The 16,170-nt window shown below is 38.7% G+C and overlaps 1 pseudogene; it reads left to right on the top strand.

The window, feature by feature from the left end:
- Nucleotides 1-659: 659 nt before the first annotated feature.
- On the top strand, nucleotides 660-6,784 carry LOC121305634 (annotated as a pseudogene).
- Nucleotides 6,785-16,170: the final 9,386 nt, after the last annotated feature.

Genomic DNA, 16,170 nt, shown 5'->3' on the forward strand with positions numbered 1-16,170 from the left:
GTAAGTAAATAAAAAGACGAGGACTATATTCCCATCAACACACATTTAATTTTTTTTTCACTGAACCTTAATTGGTCGGGAGAACATGGAATACCCTTAAACATCGACCTGTTTAATTTACAACCGTGTCTAAACCTGGTCATCAAAAAAAAAAAACGACGGTGTCCAGTCAACGTTAATGTCACATTTACCCAGATTTAACAATATCTGGTCGCCACATCCCTTTCAGTTAGCAATTCGTTAGAGATTTGTTCAAGTGCAGATCATCTTGATAGAACCGCATGAACACCTTTAGTCTCGAGCATTCCTTGAACCAAAGTCCTTCTAATCTCAAAGTCCCGGTGACAACGCCCGGTGTGTTTGATCCTTTTTTTTTTCAATCCAAACACAAGGTCCCTAATTTAATAATTAGTATACTGTGCGTTCATCACAAAACTATGGCGAAATTTAAGGATTTTGTGTGACCTTTTTAATTAAATCATAGTGAGGCATACCGGCAGAAATTTTATTCCCAGTTATTTTTCAATTCCACTTTAAATTACACATCAATATAAAGTCTATAAAAAAAGTAATTGAAACGTCTTAATCATTTCTTATTGTATAGCTGAATTGCAATTAGTAAATCTACTACAAAAACCTTTTTTGTGATGTAACCGACAATGACCATGGGCTGTCCTGGTGCCCCTTTTTCAGACCGGAAGACTGTGGACAACTGTCGTCACGACTCCCCCATTGGTAAACGAAAGCACTGAAGTGCAAAATTTTATTTCTTTAAAGAACTTGTTTCGTGAAACGTATTCTTTTCGAGTAGAACAGCTTGTTGGCCAAAAGACTGACAAAACACAAAATAAACTGACCGCTAAATAAATCAAGTGTCATGCTGGTGAAAAGTCAGCACGCCTGGCAATTGTTATCTTCTTTTTAGTTTCAGTTCTTACTGTCTTGCTTTATGGTTGCAGCTCTGATCAGCCCGAGCTGCAGGTTTTTATACATGTCTCCAGATTAGTAATAAATTAATCAATTAATCAGTCAATTCTCACGTGATATTATAAATACAGATAACAACAGTGATGGTGGACAGCTTTGTCTGCTCTTCATTTTAAATAATACCAAACTGTCCTGGGGCGGCGAGTACACAGTCACAGACAGGCACATGAAGTATTTCATTCCACATGAACTGATGAGATTCCATTTAAACTGCTGCTTCATTCCTGTAATTGCTCAGAAGATTTGTGTGACAATAGCATACATACCACACCTGAAATAATTGTATGGTGAGGCACTCCTTCATCCACAGTTGCAATGTAATCCTTCATTCATGCAACAATACACGTTTTGCCCCAATGTGTAATTGGGAGCACGTTTAGTTGTCGTGAATTTCGAACCTAGATATTACAAAGTTAATCTTTGCTTTCTGAGAACATAACGCAGGAACAAACAAGCAATGCATTGTGACACACGTAGGTTATATCTGATCACGTACTTTGTGAATTGGGTGAATGTAGCGAGCAGCTCAGTGTTTCAATACTGCTGGATTAATGAGCTTGCTGGAGTTATCAGCATCTCGTTATCTATCCCACAGCTGCCAAAGGGTCACTTATCAAATAAACATGATTACATTTCATTGCCTTTGTAGTGTGGTGTGTGTTAATATGTTACAGTGTGTGTGTGTGTGTGTGTATATATATATATATATTATATATATATATATATATCATATATATATATATATATATATATAAATAGATAGATAGAGTCGTATAAAATAGATATCATATAGATTCACGCATAAAATTTATTGCTTTTCTTACCTTTGTAAACTCCTAAAAGTTTACGTTAGTCATCAACTTTTAAATGAGAGCACTTGTCTCACATGCAAGCAAGCAGGGTGAATCTACTCTAGTGAGAGGCGTATGCGTATTAATAACATTTTTGGTTTCAACATGTAATGATATATTATATGGAATATTACCTATATGGTAACAGGGTACTGTGAGACAGTCAGCATGGTTTTAGGAAATTGAGATCGTGTCTAACTAACTTGCTTGATTTTTTTGAGGATGCAACATCCATAAGGATAATTGCAAAGCATATGACATGGTTTATTTAGATTTCCAGAAAGCTTTTGACAAAGTCCCGCACAAAAGATTAATTCTCAAACTGAACGCAGTTGGGATTCAAGGAAACACATGTACATGGATTAGGGAGTGGTTAACATGTAGAAAACAGAAAGTACTGATTAGAGGAAAAACCTCAGAATGGAGTGTGGTAACCAATGGTGTACCACAGGGATCAGTATTAGGTCCTCTGCTATTCCTAATCTACATTAATGATTTAGATTCTGGTATAGTAAGCAAACTTGTTAAATTTGCAGACGACACAAAAGTAGGAGGAGTGGCAAACACTGTTGCAGCAGCAAAGGTCATTCAAAATGATCTAGACAAGATTCAGAACTGGGCAGACACATGGCAAATGACATTTAATAGAGAAAAGTGTAAGGTACTGCACGCAGGAAATAAAAATGTACATTATAAATATCATATGGGAGATACTGAAATTGGAGAAGGAATCTATGAAAGACCTAGGAGTTTTTGTTGACTCAGAAATGTCTTCATCTAGACAATGTGGGGAAGCTATAAAAAAGGCTAACAAGATGCTCGGATACATTGTGAAAAGTGTTGAATTTAAATCAAGGGAAGTAATGTTAAAACTGTACAATGCACTAGTAAGACCTCATCTTGAATATTGTGTTCAGTTCTGGTCACCTCGCTATAAAAAAGATATTGCTGCTCTAGAAAGAGTGCAAAGAAGAGCGACCAGAATTATTCCGGGCTTAAAAGGCATGTCATATGCAGACAGGCTAAAAGAATTGAATCTGTTCAGTCTTGAACAAAGAAGACTACGTGGCGACCTAATTCAAGCATTCAAAATTCTAAAAGGTATTGACAGTGTCGACCCAAGGGACTTTTTCAGCCTGAAAAAAGAAACAAGGACCAGGGGTCACAAATGGAGATTAGACAAAGGGGCATTCAGAACAGAAAATAGGAGACACTTTTTTACACAGAGAATTGTGAGGGTCTGGAATCAACTCCCCAGTAATGTTGTTGAAGCTGACACCCTGGGATCCTTCAAGAAGCTGCTTGATGAGATTTTGGGATCAATAAGCTACTAACAACCAAACGAGCAAGATGGGCCGAATGGCCTCCTCTCGTTTGTAAACTTTCTTATGTTGTTCTTATGTTCTTAATGAATCTTCAGTATTGTATGAGATTCGTTGCGTGGATTCGAAAGTAGTTTGAAAGGAACAGTCATAACTAACCTAGCAGGGACTAAGTTACAGGAGTGAAAATGACTTTGGTACATCGCAGATAGGTCTATGAAGTCACAAAACCTACGAAAAGATACAAAAGAAATATCAATGCTACATAGAGCCCCTGTGTAACGGTTATAAAACTAATTAGATATGTTTTATTTTTTTGGCAGCTACTAAACAGAATCCAGAGTGAAGATGGAATCTGTCCTAATTAAAGAGGAGTTCCCTGAACTTGTCCCCTTTACAGTGGACTTCTCTGGGCTGGCTTCCCTCCCAATTAAACAGGAGCTCTGTGAGATGCAGTGTGACAGCAGTCAGTCAGAGGTCTCTGAGATTAAAGCTGAGCACAATGAATTGGAGATCCCCCAGACAGAAGAACCCCTTCCTGTTAAACAAGAAGACCCCCGGAAGACGGGCCAGACCTTTAACTGTTGTCTCACAGCTGTCTCTCATCAGTTGAGTTTGACCACATGGAACCAGGGAAGCAAGAATCCGAGGACTTGAAACCAAACATCCCTGAGCTGGAGCCTGTACGCCAGCGGGAGTCAATCCACACAAAAAACCATCGCAGCCTGTAAACTCTCCTGAGAGTGAACTCTCTCGTTGCCCGAGGCTTACTGCTTCTCTTCCCGCCGTTTTCAAGTATGGTCAGTATTCGTCATATAAAGTCAGAATACGTCATACCGCCCGCCCACTCACTGGGGTCATGCAATCGACACTGTAAACGTAAGATTCTAAACGCGCACTACAGTGTGCTTGAACGCTCCCGTATGACCGGCTTTGCTTTTACACATAAAGGCTTTAAGTTTTATTTACTTATTTATTTTTAAAACTGATGTAAACTGATGTAACCCAGTGCAAGCTCCCACAGCTGAAATTAACATGCTTTAATCCACTCCACTACCTAGCCACCTGCCCTAAGCCTTCAGCCCCTCTTACTTTCTTTCCTGTTCATAATTTCCAGATTCCAGTCCAGCAGCTAAAGCGAGGACAGGCGCTGGAGAATATCCTGACTGTGGGAAAGGTGTTACCCAGTTACATGGCATTTTAAAAAACACCAGCGAATTCACACAGGAGTGAAACCGTATCTCTGCTCCGACTGTGGGAAGTGTTTCAGTCAATCGGGAAACCTGAAATCACACCAGCGAATTCACACTGGAGAGAAACCGTATCACCTGCTCTGACTGTGGGAAGAGTTTCAATCATTCAGGAGCCCTGAAAGCACACCAGCGAATTCACACAGGAGAGAAACCGTATCAACTGCCATTCCACTGTGGGAGATTTTTAGAGGTAGACACCCTGAAAATACACCAAGAATTCACACAGGAGAGAAACCATATCGCTGCTCTGACTGTGGGAAGAGTTTCAGTCAGTCGGCACACCTTGAAGCACACCAGCGAATTCACACAGGAGAGAAACCGTATCGCTGCTCTGACTGTGGAAACAGTTTTAGAAACCGAGGAGTCCTGAAAGCACATCTGCGAATTCACACAGGACAGAAACCATATTGCTGCACTGACTGTGGCAAGAGTTTCCGTGTTAAGCAGAGCCTTCAGACACACCAGAGAATTCACAGAGGTGAGAAACCGTATCGCTGCTCTGACTGCGGGAAGAGTTTCAGTCACTCAGAAAAACCTGAAAACACACCAGCAAATTCACACAGGAGAGAAACCATATTGTTGTTCTGACTGTGGGAAGAGTTTCAGTCAACTGGGAAACCTGAAAGCTCACCAGCGAATTCACACGGGAGAGAAACAGTATTACTGTGCTGACTGTGGGAAGAGTTTTTTCCCATATCTTCTCAAAGGCTGAGACCAGTCTTGAGCCTCTTGCGGGAAAAAACTATATGTCTGCTCTGACTGTGGGAAGAGTTTCAGACATTCGGGAAGCTTTCAGAATCACCAGAGAATTCACACTGGAGAGAAACCGTATCTCTGTACTGAATGTGGGAAGAGTTTCAGGCATTTAGGAGACCTGACAAAACACCAGCGAATTCACACAGGAGAGAAACCGTATGGGTGCCTTTGGCTAACTGTGGGAAAAGTTTCAGTCAGTCAGGAGACCTGAAAACACACCAGCGAATTCACACAGGAGAGAAACCGTTTTGCTGCTCTGACTGTGGGAAGAGTTTCAGTCACCCTTTCATTTCTCAAAGTCAGTCATTTGTCACACCGGCGAATTCACACAGGAGAGAAACCGTATCACTGCTCTGACTGTGGGAAGAGTTTCAGAGATTCAAGAGAGCTGAAAAAACACCAACGAATTCACTCAGGAGAGAAACCTTAAAGAGCACGTTCAATGGGACTTTTCACTCATTCAGCTGTCCATGCAGTCAGTGTCTGGGAGCGGGAATATGCAGCAAGGAAATATCTGGATTTATTTACCTTTTATTCTAGATAAATAAATACCAATGCAAGAGCTTTGACACAAAAGCATGGGTGTAGTTTTAACATATTTCATTTCTGGCAACTGTCTTGTTCATGGGCCAGCAAAAAACGTCATATTATGAGGAGGTATCATACATTCATATTTACTGCACACAGACCATCCACTGAGCAGAATGTGTGTATTAGTAAATAAATTGCACAGGGGATCATGTGACCTGTGAGAGCAATGGCAGCTTAGGGTTTTTTCTTCTCTCCTCCCCCTGCTTATTTTGCTCTGGAAGGGTTTAATTCACCTCCCCTTGCTATCTCTCTTTTATATAAACAAATTGATGTCTGAACTGTAAGAATGGTGGGAAAAAAAAGGCTTTTGCTACTCTTCACAACCAAGTAGATAGCAACAGGAGGGCTATAGCGATTCATGAGACCAAGATCGACCAGTTTGAGGCTAAGACGGCAGATCTGGAAGATAGAAATCGACACAGTAATCTTCGTCTGATCGATTTGAAAGAGGGTGAGAAGGTTGCTGACACCGTAGACTTTTTGACCAGATCACTTCTGGCGTGGTTCTCAACTCTGATTGGTCCCAATCCGTATTTACTCTGACCACATCGAAACAAAAGACACACTCATTTCCAGTCTTTAAGATATTCAGACCATCAGGCTATCCTTCAAGCAGCCAGGGAGGACACCTCATTCCGCTGCCAAGGAACTCAAGTTCTTCGCAGATTATAGTAACTTCACATCTCGGCGCCGTAAGTCTTTCTCTCGGGCTGTTACTTTTGCGCACGTCCATGGTCTGCAGACGTTTGGCTCTTAAGATCAGCCACAACTCTGCGGTTCGCCTGTTCCAGTCCCCAGGTGCCTCAAAAGCCTTCCTGGGCTCTTTCGGTCTCCCAGAATGATCTCGCCTCTTTTTCTTCCTTTCCTGCTGGTGAGATACAACCTGATGTGATGAAAAAGGTCGGCTCCGATGTGCGACGCCTCGGTCTCTGCTGATCATCCCACCAGTCCTTGGATCCTTTCACTCGGCCGGAATCTACTGACGACATCGGAGGGGGGCAGGGGGGGGGGCGTGAGGGCAGGATGGGAACAGAGCTTTGCTTCCCCTGTTTACCAGGGTCACGATAGATGCCGTTTGGGGTGAGGAGTATTGGATTTTTATTTTCTAGTGCTATAGACTTGTTTTTGTGGGGTGGGTCTCTTCTATGGGAGGGGAGTGTTGATCCGGGGGGCTATTTTATGGAATGGGGAGGGAAGGACCTTGTGAGGGTTAACCCTATACCACTTGTATGTATTCTTCAGGTTTTTTCTGTAACTGCTTTATTCACACGATGTTGTGTTCATATTTTCCATGACTAGTATATCTGTCCTGTTCTGGAATGTGCAAGGTTTAAATTCTCCTACCAAACACTCGGCCTGTTTGGATAGACCAATCATCTGTTCTGTATAAAGAAATAATATATAATCAATATTAGTTTTATGTAGCCTCCTTTCATAGTGGACCACCATCACACATCGCTTTACAAGATTCGAGATAAGGGTGTGTGAACTATGCAGAGTCGCTTACAACAACATCTCACCATCCCACAAGGCGGTTCGTTGACTTGCTCAGGTTAAGTGAGTTCAGTGGCTGAGCTGGGATTTGAACCTTAAACAACAAGACATCCCCACAGTCGCTGATAAATATTTTTAAGCTGTGGCTGCTCTTTCGCTGATATTAAGAACAAGGGTACACTGGTAGTTTTGTGTCAGAATCTCGACCAAGGTAGCTCACACACCTACCGTCATCTACACTACAGAAATTTGTCTTGGATTTGGGTATTGTTTATCTGGCATGTGATTAACCCATCTGCTAGAGAATACACTTTTTTTTCCCATTGAGATGATATAAATCTTTTTCTCGGATTGACTTTGTTTTTGCAACGAATTCTCTCTCCTCTGCAATATACAATGCTGAGATACTGCCGACGTCCCTATCTGATCATAATCAGTTATTGCAAATTTGTATTATCTGATACACTAAAGGGCGGAGACAGTTTACAGCAGCCCTGCAGAGACAAAAGCAGAAACAAAACATCACAGGAACTTGTTTAGGGAACGAATAAAAAAAAAAAAAAGTGAAACACTGTAAATCTTGATGTATAAACTTAAAATAAAATGTTTAATATAATTGTCATGTTTTTGTGTATATCATGAAACAAACCTTTACAACATTTATAAAAGATTTCGGTCGGGTACGATACTTTTTTTTCCTTATTACTGATAATAATGAAATGAGTAACTACTTTATTTATAAATATTTATTTTGAGAAAATAATCGAGAGCAGTGTCCTTTATTGCTTATAAAGACCCTGAGAATAAGCATGTATGATGTCATTGTAATCACTGAGCTTAAACAATGTCTTGTAATTTGACCAAATATCAACATTTTTCAAAAAAACTTTCAGGAAGTATTGTAAGGTCCCTAGGGTCATAGAATATATGCATTTTTGGTACATGGTAAGAGGAATACATAACTAAAAATTACTATTATATATACCTAATGTTTATATATATAGAATATATTATATATTATATAATTATACTATACATATATTATACAATACTGTATCATACATACATTACACACCCCACACGACAACACCATTGCAAGATGCCTGCTGGTAAAATAATCCTGGCTGTTTTCCTGCTCTCTTGACTTTTTTTCTAATAGAAGAGTCGACCTGCAGCCAAAAACCCCCTGGTCCTGTTGGGACTGGGTTAAGAACCCACTGACCCCTTCTTGTTCCTCAGCAACTCATTTGATGTGAACTAGTCTGTGTAGACATTCTGTGCCTTGGGTATGTTCAGATCTGGTAAGACTCAAGGTACACAAACTATCAACCTGGGGAGTGGGGGAGCTTAAACCATCTACTCATCCTCCCGAGCCTCCCCTGGTTCTATTAGAGAATAAAAGAAGTGCTTGAACATGACATTCCTCTTGTGTTTGTTCATTTATTATTATTGTTCTTTTCATTTTCAATCGGTTGTGCTACAGCTTGTTCAGATGTTAATGACTCCAAACATGTTTTCAGGAAACATTTGCTTTAAAAAGTCTCTGATGATGGCTGGAGCAGTGTTTTTTTTAAGTTATAAGTTTTGTATTTTAGTCCTAGTTATTAGTTTAATTGTAGTTATTACAGTTAACAGAGTGGTGAAATCTGTCAAGGTAAAAATAACCCGGGTAATGCCAAGCTCTATACTCCTTAGGACAGCCAACCAGAAACATGTATTGATCAGAGATGTATTCCATTTACTAGCCAAGTCTTGCAACCCTCCGCACACTTCATTAAGAGTCAGATTCTGTTGCTGGAAACAAGTAGTAAAAAGTAGGCTTTTGATTTTTTTCTTAACACTTTACAGAAGCTATTTTTAGTTTTCTACATTAAACTTGAGGAAAAATAATTAAACCTTTTAATTTGCAGTTGTAAATGTTTAAGTAGAACCTCAATGCCTGATGAAAACAAGGCATATAGAAGGGTTAAATATATAAGCAACTTGCCTGAATCAATAATACCCATAAAAAAAGTTTTTTCTGTACAATACTAAATTTCCCTGACTCACAGGCTTTTCAAGATATCTGCAGAAAACACTGTAGGGCCACATTTATAACCCATTTACCTTTTTGTCTAATTTAACAGTCCCTATACGCAGTTCCAAGTGTTTATTTTTTATTTATTTTAGTTAAAAATACTTTATGAATATGGACCTGAATCAAAGTGGTGAGTGCAGTGCAGATACAAATCAGACAGACAATTACGAACAGGTGCAAGGTTTGTGAGTTCAATCCGGGGGGGGAGGACTGCTGCTGTACCCTTGAGCAAGGCACTTTACCTAGAACGCTCCAGTAAAAACCCAACTATATAAATGGGGACAATATTTTACCGATTAACTTCATAATATTAACACTATTAACATTGTCAACAGTTTTGTATTGGATACGGGGTCTGCTAAGAAATATTAAGATTTTTGTAACCACTGGTGGGCTTAACGAAGAACTTGATTGAGCGAGGAATTCTTTGCTTCATATGATTTATCAGGTATATTACAAGTTAATAGTTTGTGGCGCAATGGTTATCGCGGCTGCCGGTCACAGTCTAGTTCAGGGTTCCCAGGTTTTGAATTCGGTTTCACGGGGGAGTTTTGCATGTTCTCCCCGTGTCTGTGTTGGTTTTCTCCAGGCACAACGGTTTCCTCCCCTCATAATGGTCAGGTTGACTGGTCACTCTAAATTGCCCTCTGTGTGCATGCTTGTGAGAGTTGGCCAGTGATGGACTGGTGCTCCTATGAGTCACAGTCAGTCCAGCAGGTTTGTGTAGCTCCCTGTAAATCTCCAACTGCTTAAGACCAAATAAAAGGGTTAAGCCTGTCCAATTAAGCAAATTAATTCAAATCAGGTAATGAAGGCCTCAGGGGGGAGGGAATCAGAAAATGAAAACCTTCTTGTCCCTGACAAAGTAGATGTTAACACAGTCATTCATTCACAGTTCTGTTTTATTTTTATTATTTCAAAGCACGTATTTATGTTTTGATTGAAGTCCTGCTTTCCTGTCAAAAGTACTATGAAAACAAACAAGGAGATCAAACTTGCATGCAAAGAACTTTATTACAAATATATAATGCAGTTTGGATGTAGTATTTACTTTTGGTTTCAAGTTAAACCGTTGAAACTGTTTTTATTTTCAATGAACTACATTTGTCCCAGGTCTGTTGGGGAGTCACCATGGCTCTTTCCTATATCTTCATACTGCATGCCACAGTCCTGTGAGCAGTACCCAATGAGAGACTGGTCACTATACAAGCCCCTGAGGATTCCTCTTTTACTACTACCTGCTGGAATGTTATTAAATGTGATGCTGCAATGCAGGCACTCGGAAATAAAACACTCCTTGTAATACAGAAATGTTTTTTCTCCAAATCTGTCCAATCTGAAATGCCTGTAAGTAGGAAATATATACATATTAAATTGTTTATGTTAGGCAAGAATCATCATTAGGCATCAATAAATAAGTATTCATGAATCATTACCAACACATAGCACTAAATTGTGGTAATTCCCTGGTACACCTGTAAGAGCCAAAACAAGCCTTGCTTAAACTCGCTAATACATAGTTGATTTTCACTTTTAAACAACTTCTACTCAACAGGAGGGTATTTTTAATCAGTGGAAGTATTGAAAAGTATTATCAATCTAATCTTACTGTCAAGCCATGCAAAGTGGCCCAGTCTTCTAAACCGCTGTGTCCCTACACAGCTCTGAATCTTTCACATATTAAGGACCGATTCAAATCTGTCTCCTCCAGCACCATCTCTGTTAATATTTTTTCTAGAATTTCTTCCGGAAGCTGTCAAAACAAACCATTTTAGACCATTATCAATGTACGCATTTGAGTTATTTTACATTGTGAATTATGTTGCTATGGCTTTCAATAGGAAACTAATTTTACAATGTTAGCCATGTACCTGGAACAGATACAAGTCCTGCAGCAGTCCTTTATTTGGGAGATAATCCTATTAAAAAAAGAAGTGAACAGCAATGCTACAGTTTTGGTTAAATTGACTGTTTTATGTGAAATTGAAATGAGCCTCAGACTGCATATACTCACCTTTGTGGTACAGGCCTGGATTTCTTTTTCTAAAAAAAAGAAAAAAGATTAAGCAGAATTTAGACTTAAATCTAAAATAAACACTCTTACTCCAGACCCTAGATTCATATATTCCACTGACAAAAATAATATACAGGATACATTTTACATTTTCTGCAATGCATGGCTTAACTGTGCATTTAAAAAATAAAAATGTACATTATAAATATCATATGGGAGATACTGAAATTGGAGAAGGAATCTATGAAAAAGACCTAGGAGTTTTTGTTGACTCAGAAATGTCTTCATCTAGACAATGTGGGGAAGCTATAAAAAAGGCTAACAAGATGCTCGGATACATTGTGAAAAGTGTTGAATTTAAATCAAGGGAAGTAATGTTAAAACTGTACAATGCATTAGTAAGACCTCATCTTGAATATTGTGTTCTTTTCTGGTCACCTCGCTATAAAAAAGGATATTGCTGCTCTAGAAAGAGTGCAAAGAAGAGCGACCAGAATTATTCCGGGTTTAAAAGGCATGTCATATGCAGACAGGCTAAAAAAATTGAATCTGTTCAGTCTTGAACAAAGAAGACTACGTGGCGACCTAATTCAAGCATTCAAAATTCTAAAAGGTATTGACAGTGTCGACCCAAAAGACTTTTTCAGCCTGAAAAAAGAAACAAGGACCAGGGGTCACAAATGGAGTTTAGACAAAGGGGCATTCAGAACAGAAAATAGGAGGCACTTTTTTACATAGAGAATTGTGAGGGTCTGGAATCAACTCCCCAGTAATGTTGTTGAAGCTGACACCCTGGGATCCTTCAAGAAGCTGCTTGATGAGATTTTGGGATCAATAAGCTACTAACAACCAAACGAGCAAGATGAGGCAGAATGGCCTCCTCTCGTTTGTAAACTTTCTTATGTTCTTATGTTCTTTTTATGGAAATCAAGCAAAAAAAAAAAATCTCGCTGCCTGTTGTCTCTCCACATGGGAAGTGCCCCCCATGGAAGCCTGGTTTTCTTTGTTAACTGCTCTGCCACTCTGCTCCACCACCCCTAGCAACATTTCATTAGCATCAACTGGCCTATGCGCAAAACGTTTTCCATGCCTGGTAAGTACAAAGTGTAAACCTAACATTGTTTTACTACATGTCCTGCAAAAAAATACTTTTCAAAAGACTAAAATAAATCATCTATTTGTTTGAAAAAAAAAAAAAAATGTGTAAAGTAGTGTAATAATCATACTGTATGGGAGATGATATCTACTCAATTTTTTTTTAAGGACACATTTGTTGATAGTAGGTCTCAAACAAGGCAATTACAACTGAGCTACAGATCGAGGTTCTCAAAGTACCCCATGGAACTAAAGCTTTACCTCCCGAGACTCAACAGCAAACAGCAAACACCACCACTTTCCTATGGAAGGCATGTCTTGCTAGAAAAATAAAAAGGAAAAGTTCAGCTAATGAAACAAAAGAAGTCATCCTGTTCTCAAAGCCAGTCGATCCACAGTCTAAAGGACAAACAGAAAAAAAAAAAAAAAAAAAAAAACATTATATAGTACAAGTCACAATTACCATACGCACAACGCAACAACCCCATTTGCCTACCTCAATGAAATTTACACCCGGCATATACCCAGAGAATTTAGCTTGTAGATATAATTTATAAATATTGAAAACGCTTGTCACAAATGCAACATTTAAAATCAGTTTGGCAATTAAATCTGGAATGGAAAATGCTTTAATAAATTTATTTATTTATACACTCGGCAAGTCAACATTTAGCTGACAGAGAAATCCGAAATAAATCTTTGAGGTTTAGCAATTCAATCTGAAAAAGGAAATCTGGGAAAAGAAACCCGGGTTTTGTCCAAATAAATTATTTATCTATGACCAAGAAACTCGACTCAGCCTTTACTTCGTTCTATCACGTACATTTCCCAATTTGATTATATCGCTATTAAATCAGTTGTCATCTGTTTCGTTCGTTGCTTGTTTGGTATTTTCCATTACGCAATTTGAGCACAGTGATTTGCCCAAAACCCGCAATAACCATTTCTTCTTTTTTGTTCCGATCTTTGCTTGTTTGATATTTTCCATTTCGCAATTTGATGAAGTAACCTTTAGTTTCGTTGTTTGATAATGTGTAAATGCTCAACTGTCTTTAACTGTATTTTGTTGTCACATAAGCACTCACACAGTCCTCAATTATAACAGCGCTCCCTATGCGCTCTGTGAAATGGGTGTACAAAACAGCGCTTTTAAAACTGTATACATTTATTTGAATCTGAGACTAAAGATGGGAAAAATCCTTGTGCAAGTGTTTATTATTATTATTATTATTATTATTATTATTATTATTATTATTATTATTATTATTATTATTATATTATTCTTTCACAAGAATCGAAATATTGATCATATCTGTAGCAGCTGCACCACTATCACCTTGACTGAACCAGTTCAATTGAAACAAATTATTGTTCAATATATATACGATTTATATTATAATCAGTCCAAGCCATTTCTGTTCCAAAGTTCAAAAGTGTGTTTTTCACCATCATCCAACAGCTTTTTGTTTCCTTTTTGAATCTGGGACTAAATGGAGGCACACAGTTTGCTGCCTGTATGTCGAAGGTACATTTTTGCATCTACATAGAGTGGATATACCCTTTCTGTCCTCTTTATTAGCAGCTGTAGGCCCCATTGGATCTGGCATCTCCGTGATGTAGGGCATGTCCTCCTGCTATATCCTGGATCTCTTGATCACTGAACAAATGCTGTAGGTCACTTAAGCACTGCTGCAGATCAAGTGCACCAACAATGCTGCACTGGTGCCCTGATGCAGGTGATAATGCACCCATGCACCGTGCCAGAATGGTTTGAGGAGCATGACAGAGACTTCAGGCATCGTTCATGGACACCACAATCCCCAGATGTCAATCCCACTGAGAGATTTGGTGTGAACTTGAATGATGCATTCATCACTCCAGCTTGTTGTCTATGACACGTCAAGTCAAGGCTGTGATTATTGCAGCTATATTTCCAGCTCAATACTGTGTGCAGGTCTTAATAAGGTGTCAGGTAAAGCAGGTCACAATGACCTGGTTTTTCATGTTACTGATGGATCTCATTTTTAATTTATATCCAGCCATGCTTGTTACTTCTGCAGAAGACCACAAACACATGTCCCGACCACAGTAGCGCTTCAATGCACGCTGCCCTTACAGCAGTATTTCAGTTTTAAACCACTTCCTGAGGTGGTCTGGAAACATCTTAAAACAAGCCTGCACTGATTGGTCAAAGTATGTGATTGTGAAATTCAGAATCTTCTCAGGAAGATGTGCAGCTCTTCCTCTCTTCACTAGCTATGGAAATGCAACACATTTACACTGGGCTGCAGACACCAAGTCAGGATATCTACTCTGACATCCCAGCAGGGGTGAAACCGCCTGGAAGACACACAGGTAATTAATGATCCTGGATTTTCTCATTATATATATATATATATATTATATATATATATATATATATATATATATATATAATATTTTTATTAAAATTTAATACATTATCGTAAGCATTTAGTAATTGTTGTTCACAATCAAGACTTGGACCCAAGAAAACATTTGAGTAATTATTACTTCTATGTGCAATCAAAGAAAATCCTAGCATCCATAAAACAACTTAATTTTTATTTTTTTATTTTTTTTAATTTGTACTCTAAATGTGAAAAGTAGGCGCTGTATAGCTGCAGTGTATGTTCATGCAAATGCAAATAAGTTATGCCGGAATAAAGTGAAATGAAAGACAAGTACAGCTGCTTTTGGTTTTTTGGTTATTTAAAATATTTGTTTTTGTCTTTCAGCAAGATATGAACCCCATGATTCTTTCACCAAGATATGAAGCCATGATTCTTTTCATGGATTAATATTCATTCACTATGCTGGCAATCCATTTTGTCCCACAGGTAGATCTGAATTTAAAGAAATTTGGTCTCCTGTTGAAACTGATATGAATGCTGATATTTACATCAGTTTTGCGTAGGATATGAAATTTGAAATTGATGGAATTATTAACATGAATGCACCCAACAGCACCATTTACACCTTTGATACTATAAAGTTACAAACAAAAAATCATGACATTTATATCAGTGTTTGTCTCAAAAGGGGGACGCGGTACATAATGAAGAAAAAAAAGTGAAGTTAAATTTACAGTTAACGAGCGCATCTCAGCAAATGAAGCTGAAATTAATGTTACTGCTGGAAGCTCCTCTAGATGGCGCTGTGTGCCTCTGCGGGTGACTAGTTAGCACAGGGTCTTTCCTGTTACTGTGCAGCTGTGAGTCCAGTAGGTCAGGATGGCTCATTGCTTGATTCATTGGTTGAAGGGCAACATACAAGAAGGGGGGGAAGGGGGGAACTAAAAAACGTTTGAGAACTGCTGATTTAAATAATACCTCATTTCAATTAGTAAAGTAAAAAAGAATGACTGTTTTTTTTTTTTTAGCTCTGCATAAATGTGAATGAAAGATCTGAAGATTATGACATTAACAAGCCCTACCCTTAGCCGCATTGGGTTAGCAGCCTTTACAATTCAGAACATGCTTACAATCATGTAGAGATAAACATGCTCTAGAAATATGCCACAAAGAATAAACACAGCTTTTAAGCACAGCTAAAAAATGACACGTGCCAAAGGCAGCCCACTGTGTTTAATGGATAGACTGATAATCCACGCTGGCTCTTAAATAGGGTTCGGTTTTTGTTTAGTTATTTTACCTTAAGTTATTTCAGCACAATCTGCAATGGACAGATATATTGAAATGGAACTAAAGCT

The sequence above is a fragment of the Polyodon spathula genome, chromosome 44 (assembly GCF_017654505.1).
Source record: "Polyodon spathula isolate WHYD16114869_AA chromosome 44, ASM1765450v1, whole genome shotgun sequence".
Classification (NCBI taxonomy): Eukaryota; Metazoa; Chordata; class Actinopteri; order Acipenseriformes; family Polyodontidae; genus Polyodon; species Polyodon spathula.